Source organism: Crassostrea angulata, chromosome 9 (genome assembly GCF_025612915.1).
Source record: "Crassostrea angulata isolate pt1a10 chromosome 9, ASM2561291v2, whole genome shotgun sequence".
In the NCBI taxonomy this organism is placed as follows: Eukaryota; Metazoa; Mollusca; class Bivalvia; order Ostreida; family Ostreidae; genus Magallana; species Magallana angulata.
The window spans coordinates 8,256,980-8,263,926 of NC_069119.1; the positions used below are offsets into that span (position 1 = coordinate 8,256,980).

The following is a 6,947-nucleotide window of genomic DNA, read 5'->3' on the forward strand; positions in this document are numbered from 1 at the left end:
ATACTCAGAAAATCGTGCAGTTGGACAGAAACAATACTAGCAAATTAAATTAATAAAGTGAAGATTTAGTCGATCGTTTAAAATGTAAGTTCAAGTGTGTTTTCTGATAGACTGGCGATTGTATGTCTGTCAGCCATTCGATCAACATACATGTATATCCATTCATCTCTCAGTATTTCTACACTTAGGATTCTTTGAACCACTGATCAATTTTAAACAGCTATAACACAAGGTTTGCATTGTAAAGGGTCGGACACTAAGTCGCAGCTTCTTTCTATTGTAGATGAAAGAAATGAAAGTAAGCATTTAATGAACCAAATTAACAATATATAATAAAAATCATTGCTATTTCATATAAAAATGAGTTGCAATTGTTTCAAAAATGACCATTTGGTTCGGGAATGGACCTTTTTGTTAACATATATATAAACAAGCACATTATTAATCTATCAAATAATTTTACTTTCAATAATAAGTTTTGAGATGTCATAACACGATAATTCGGTCCTTTTGATGTTTGGTATGTTTTTAACAAAGTTGTTTACATGTAATATTGTATTTTTTTCACTTTATGTGTGTTGTACTCAGCCACAAAGAGGTTGTCTTTTGTGTCCACACATAAACCAAATGGATGGAGCAAATCACAATTGTCAATGTAGCGGAGGAACTGTCCGTCCTGATCCAAGATGTGGATTCGATCATTGATGCTCTCTGCTGTCAGGATTAGACTCTGGCTGTCTGTTGTAATGCCATATGGTCTAAATACTTTCCTGGAAGTAGAGGGGGAACCAGTATAGGCAAACCGGAGTTTTCCGGCCTGATTGACCACCACCACAGCACCTGCTTGATAGTCTGACACACAGATATCTAGATTCCTGTTCTCGATGATGTGTTTAGGGTCACCAAATGAGAAAAGAGGTTGTCCCTTGTTATTGTATTGAATTCTTTGCTTTTCTGTGGAGCCGGCGAAACGCACAACTTTTGTTTGTTTATCATCACTGTCCATGACAACCAGGAGGTCACCAGAGGAGGTACTACAACATTGCGAGGTTTCCATCCCCGAAGTTTGATCACTGTTTGTATCTGTGAATTCTTCACTATGTTCACAGATCTGTCATCTCTATCAGTATAGACTAGACCCCCATTATTTGTCACTGATATGTCTTCTGATCTGTTCCCTGATGTGGTTTGAACTGACATTAATAGCTCCCCCCGAAGGTTGTACAGTCTCATCATTTTGTCATAACCACAAGTCCAAATGTCTTCATTACTTAAACAGGACACACTGTGTGATTTATAGGATGTGTTTATAGATGTGATGACCTTTGGAGCATCAATTAGCTGTCTCTCCAGGGAAGAGAACTCAGCACATGGAAAATCACTTGTGTAGCCTTGTTCTTCTGTTTTCGTATATAATGTTGACAGAAAACCAAACTGGTAAAGGATCTGCTCTTTGTTTATCTGTTTAGGGGTAAAATTTGGTAAAGTTACTGTGAATTTAGGAGGTAATTTTCTGAATTTAGCATTTTTGGACTTGTAGGACGAGACATGACTGGCATAATTTGAGTCGAGTAATTTCTTCAGATCAGCAATGCTCTGCTTGATTTCAGATATGGTGTGTTGATTTCATTTTCTTGCTTATTTAGGAGAGATAGGTGATTTACGTCCATTTCTTCAAGATCTGATTTCATTTTTTCTATCATACTGTCTATTTCTTTGTGCAAATCTTGTCCATGTTTGACAATTGCTGTTGTCAATTTCTGGGAGTTTTCCTTTTGATCAGATTTCTGATTAATGATGATAGATACCATTTCTTGATATTTAGGATGAATAGAATTCTCTAGTTCGTGTAAATCTCTCAATATGATTTCTTTATGGTTGTTAAGTTTTTCTACCATATCAACAAATTCATGACCTTTGTGTTCTTTAGATGAAACGCACTGCACACAAACAGGAATGGTACATTGTTTACAGTAAAGTTCACACATTTTTGAGGAATGTTTTTGACATTTGATAGCAGATCCCCACTTTTTAAATGGCACCACTTTGTGCTCTTTGGATGCATCTAAAAGGTGTGTTCCAACACATGAGGTACATAAATGTAGATCACAAATATCACAGTATAATGATGGGGCCGGTGTTTCGCAGACTTGACAGGATAACAAATCCTGTGCACTACGCTGGGGGTTCATTTTTGGATGTTTTAAAAGAGCTCTGAAAAGAAACAACAATGAGTCAATTATTATATTTTTGACATGGGTTTTATATAATCTGCAATGGTCTTATAGAATGCTATACCAAAGTTTTACTTTATTTGATCGTTAAAGTGACGTGTGGTGATAACGAACAGTGCTGAAGGTTAAAAGATATAAGGTAAATTATAAAAAAAAAAGGGGGGGTGGCAGAGCGTACACGGACCTCTTTAAATAAAATAGAGGTAGGATCAGGTGACATGGAGTATAGAGCATCATCTGCTGATTGGTCGTTGTATCGACCATAGAACTTACGAAATGTTCACTTCAAACGAGACTGTTTATTCCTGTTTTATCAACTGTTTTATCATTTCTGAAACATAATACCGTTGTTCAAAAAGAGATATATGATCTTAAAGAGACAGTACGGCGCATCTTATAAAAAAACCGACTTGAAAAAATTTTCCGATCGGGTTCGGCATTTTTGTACTACTCATGAATGTATAAACTTTCAGAAAATTACAAAGTTCTCCATAAAATAAATCTTATTATTTCATTAAAATTAATAATTACATATAACCTATCACATATTTACATCGAAACGTGTTACGGGGCTCAGCCTTCTTTACTATTACGCATGCTTATTTACTGTAACAAAACATATGCAGGGCGAAGATTCTCCTGGACATGTTTGTTGATAAAAATATGTCTTTTCTACTTCTCCCAGGCATTAATTGTTCAATGCTTTTAAAATAACCACAGTTATTCCTTTGTAAGCATATATTTTGCGTGTTTATCATAGCAGTTGCTGCAACCTAAATTCATTTGTGTAAATTAGGCCCATTGCGGGGTTATTTGTCATATTTATGTCTGTTCATTTTAAAATGAACCAAAATTGGTAAACCATTAATAAATTATCGAGAAAGTGATGATGTGATCCGTTTAGAGAGTCCCTTTAACCTCACCCATGATGACCGTAGTCGGATGAAGATCTTGTAGTTTTCAGCACTTGTCTATTACTGTCAATCAAAGTCCCCGTGGTACAAATAAACGATATAAGATTATTCCGGTGTGTACGACCCTTGAATTTCCGGAAGCTCATAATTACGTTAATTAGGTATATGAAAGGGATTTTTATGTACTTCAACTATTACAATCAACGTTATTTCTTATTCCCTAACGATACAATAGGTAAATCTGAAGTTAATCACCCATGTGTTTTTAGTTGTACTGTCTCTTTAATATTTATACAAATGCTTTGTATTTTTATGAAAAAGTAATAAAAGAAAAAAACTATTTTGGTTGATGTAACACATTGAAGAGTTTAAAACCAAATGTGAATAAATGCAGAATATTAAGTCTGTTTAATCATGTCAAGTAATGTAAAAAAGATTTTTTCTTTGTTTAAATAAAACATTATATAATAAATGAAAATTTTAAAAAATCTTTTGTTCATATTTTGCAAACCTATGCATTAAAGACGTATTTTACATTGAAGACATACGATAAAGTTATTTAAAAATATGAAATCAAAATCAAAAATTTTTAGAAATATTGCTAATTTTTAAAATTTGCCTATATCCTCTTTGGACAACAAAATCATGCGTTAAAAACAGTACATCAACGAATCATTTAAAAAAAAAAATTGGTGAGGCATTCCACCTTAAAATCAATACAAACTGTAGAAGTACGTTAATGAATTGACGTTCTTGATTGTGGCTTTTTTAAAAAAGATTTTTAACTTTTTTGTTAGTTTTTAATTCATCAGAAGTTTACTGTTTACTGATCAAAATGTTGATTATTTTGATAAAATGTACAAAAACTTACTACATACATGTAGCTCACGTTACTTCTTGAACAGAAACATCCTATTAACCATATACAATTCACAGGGCTAACTCTTTTTTTAATTTTCTCTCCCTGGTCTACCGATTGATTATGTGATTTATAGAGACGGCTCAATTCTCCGATATTAGCAATAGTTTCTTTTAGAACCATGAAATTTATGGGATTCGTTATTAAGATTTCTAATCTAGCTGTTTACCTTTATGTACAAAATTGCCTTGATGCAAATATTTGCTGATAGGTTTATTGCGTACACTGCTGCAAACGTTTCCCCCATGGTATTCGATTTAAAGGGACTTGGACACGATTTGACTTAAAAGAAGATGGGTGAGCAAGGCGTGTAAAATGCCCATATGAGGAATGATTAGATACCGCAAAATTAAAATATCAATAAATCTGATAATTTTTCAATAATAGTTAAAAACAGTGTATATTTAATGTAACATCGGTTTATAACGCTTAAATATTTTAAATACATGTAATAGGTTGATTGAAACTGGCGTATGCGTGTCAAAACCTTCAAATAGTGTCATTTTTAAAACTTAAATGCCTTTTCTTTCCTGGAGTGGGTCTGAGCTCCATTATTTTGTGGAGAGATGACCCACTATACTTTTAAAATGTCATTTTGTAGCCCAACAATTGAATGTTTTAGTAAAATAATACAAGATCGTAAATTCGTGGCCAATGTCTCATATAGCATTTAAACAACGCACTTAGTTGTGAATGAACTGGTTCAGTGGTTAGAGCACCAGACATTAGGTAAATTTATAGAACTGGGATTATTAGGTTGTGGGTTCGATACCACCAAAATTTAAGGATTTATTTTATTTTTCTTATCTTTTTTTTTTTTGAAATATTTCAAAGTAAACATAATAAAAAATTACCCTTTTGTAAACTTGTATTATAACATTTCAAAATATTTAATTGAAAAAATGTTGAATTTGAAATTGTATTTTACAACTAAACAAAATGGGCAGTTGCGCCATCTTATTCTCCCATCTTCTTTTCGATTTTTATTTTTCCATTTTCAATGTTTATACTGATAAATATAGAAGTTTATAATGCTATGTTAAAATTTGAAACTCAAATATCAAGTTATAAGCAAGATACAGAGTTCATAATTCTTTGTTTTATAAACAAAGCTCGAATATTGTCATTTTTTACATGTTCGTTTTATTGGTATAAATTTTATTAAAATGTAACAGTCTTTTGTTGATAATAGTATTTAAGAATATATTGAATTAGTTTAAATTGTTTTTTACATGTTATTTTGTTTAAGAAATGGTCATTCTCTACATCACATTTTTTGTAAACAACTATAAGACTCGAGTTTTGTTTACACACCTATCGATTATTACAAATGTACCTCTGTGTCTCGCTTGTAACTTGACTTTAACATTTAATATATTGGTCAGTCATTTAAAATGCACCAATAAACCATTTTATACATAAAAAATAAAAATGAAATTGTTTATCTCAAATCGTGACCAGGTCTCTTTAAAGCATATCGATAGCTTACTAACTTTTCTTCATTCGACCAAACCTAAGCATCTTGCAAATTTCTGACATTGTTAAATGTGCCGTATTTTTTAATCATAAAATAATTTAGAAAACAAAAAATAACAATATCTATGAATATTATCTAATTTGATGGATTCGTTATATAACTTAGCGATGAGTTATTTTTAGAGTAGAACACATGTCAACACTCTCTTTTTCACTATCATGTTTTGGTCTGTTTATTTTTTTTTAATTTATTTGCCAACTGTTTACCTGGACTTATACATTTGATTTTTAAAAAAGGTCCGCGCTCAAATAGAAAGTCAATGCGCACCTGTAAATTGACAATTTTCGGTATCTAGGTCGACTCGGCTTTGCGCTAAAATGACCAGGGCTGCGTTTTACAAAATTTTTTACGACTTTCGACCAAATCAATGAATGCTAATTAATCACCAATTATTCAATGATTTATTCTTATGGCTGGAAAATATAACTTTATTTATAATTATAATTATATGGGGCCTCCCACTCTGTGTGGTCGGTTCCGCTGTTCGTGAATTACTGGACAAATGCAAAATAAATTTGACTAGTAAAATTCTGTATAAAAGAAAACCTTCAATCCTTTAACAAACCGAATGAAAAGTATTCCAAATGGGACAAAATTTATGGGTAAAGATCTACTTTCTAATTGAAACATCTAGCTTTAATTAACTACTGTATGGGTATTCAGTGTAAACTTTTTGACTTTGATCAACAGCTTAACTGAGAAAAAATTAAAACAAATTGGTAATCTTAAGTACTAATGATGTTTAAAATGTATAAAACAAAAGACAATATAAGGTAAATTATAAAAAAAAAGGGGGGGGGGTGGCAGAGCGTACACGGACCTCTTTAAAGAAAATAGAGGTAGGATCAGGTGACATGGAGTATAGAGCATCATCTGCTGATTGGTCGTTGTATCGACCATAGAACTTACGAAAAGTTCACTTCAAACGAGACTGTTTATTCCTGTTTTATCAACTGTTTTATCATTTCTGAAACATAATACCGTTGTTCAAAAAGAGATATATGATCTTAAAGAGACAGTACGGCGCATCTTATAAAAAAACCGACTTGAAAAAATTTTCCGATCGGGTTCGGCATTTTTGTACTACTTATGAATGTATAAACTTTCAGAAAATTACAAAGTTCTCCATAAAATAAATCTTATTATTTCATTGAAATTAATAATTACATATAACCTATCACATATTTACATCGAAACGTGTTACGGGGCTCAGCCTTCTTTACTATTACGCATGCTTATTTACTGTAACAAAACATATGCAGGGCGAAGATTCTCCTGGACATGTTTGTTGATAAAAATATGTCTTTTCTACTTCTCCCAGGCATTAATTGTTCAATGCTTTT

General features: G+C 32.1%; 1 pseudogene; it reads right to left on the reverse strand.

Moving 5' to 3' along the window:
- Positions 1 to 376: 376 nt before the first annotated feature.
- LOC128163897 (E3 ubiquitin-protein ligase TRIM71-like) lies at positions 377 to 2,208 on the reverse strand (annotated as a pseudogene).
- Between the last annotated feature and the right edge of the window lie 4,739 nt (positions 2,209 to 6,947).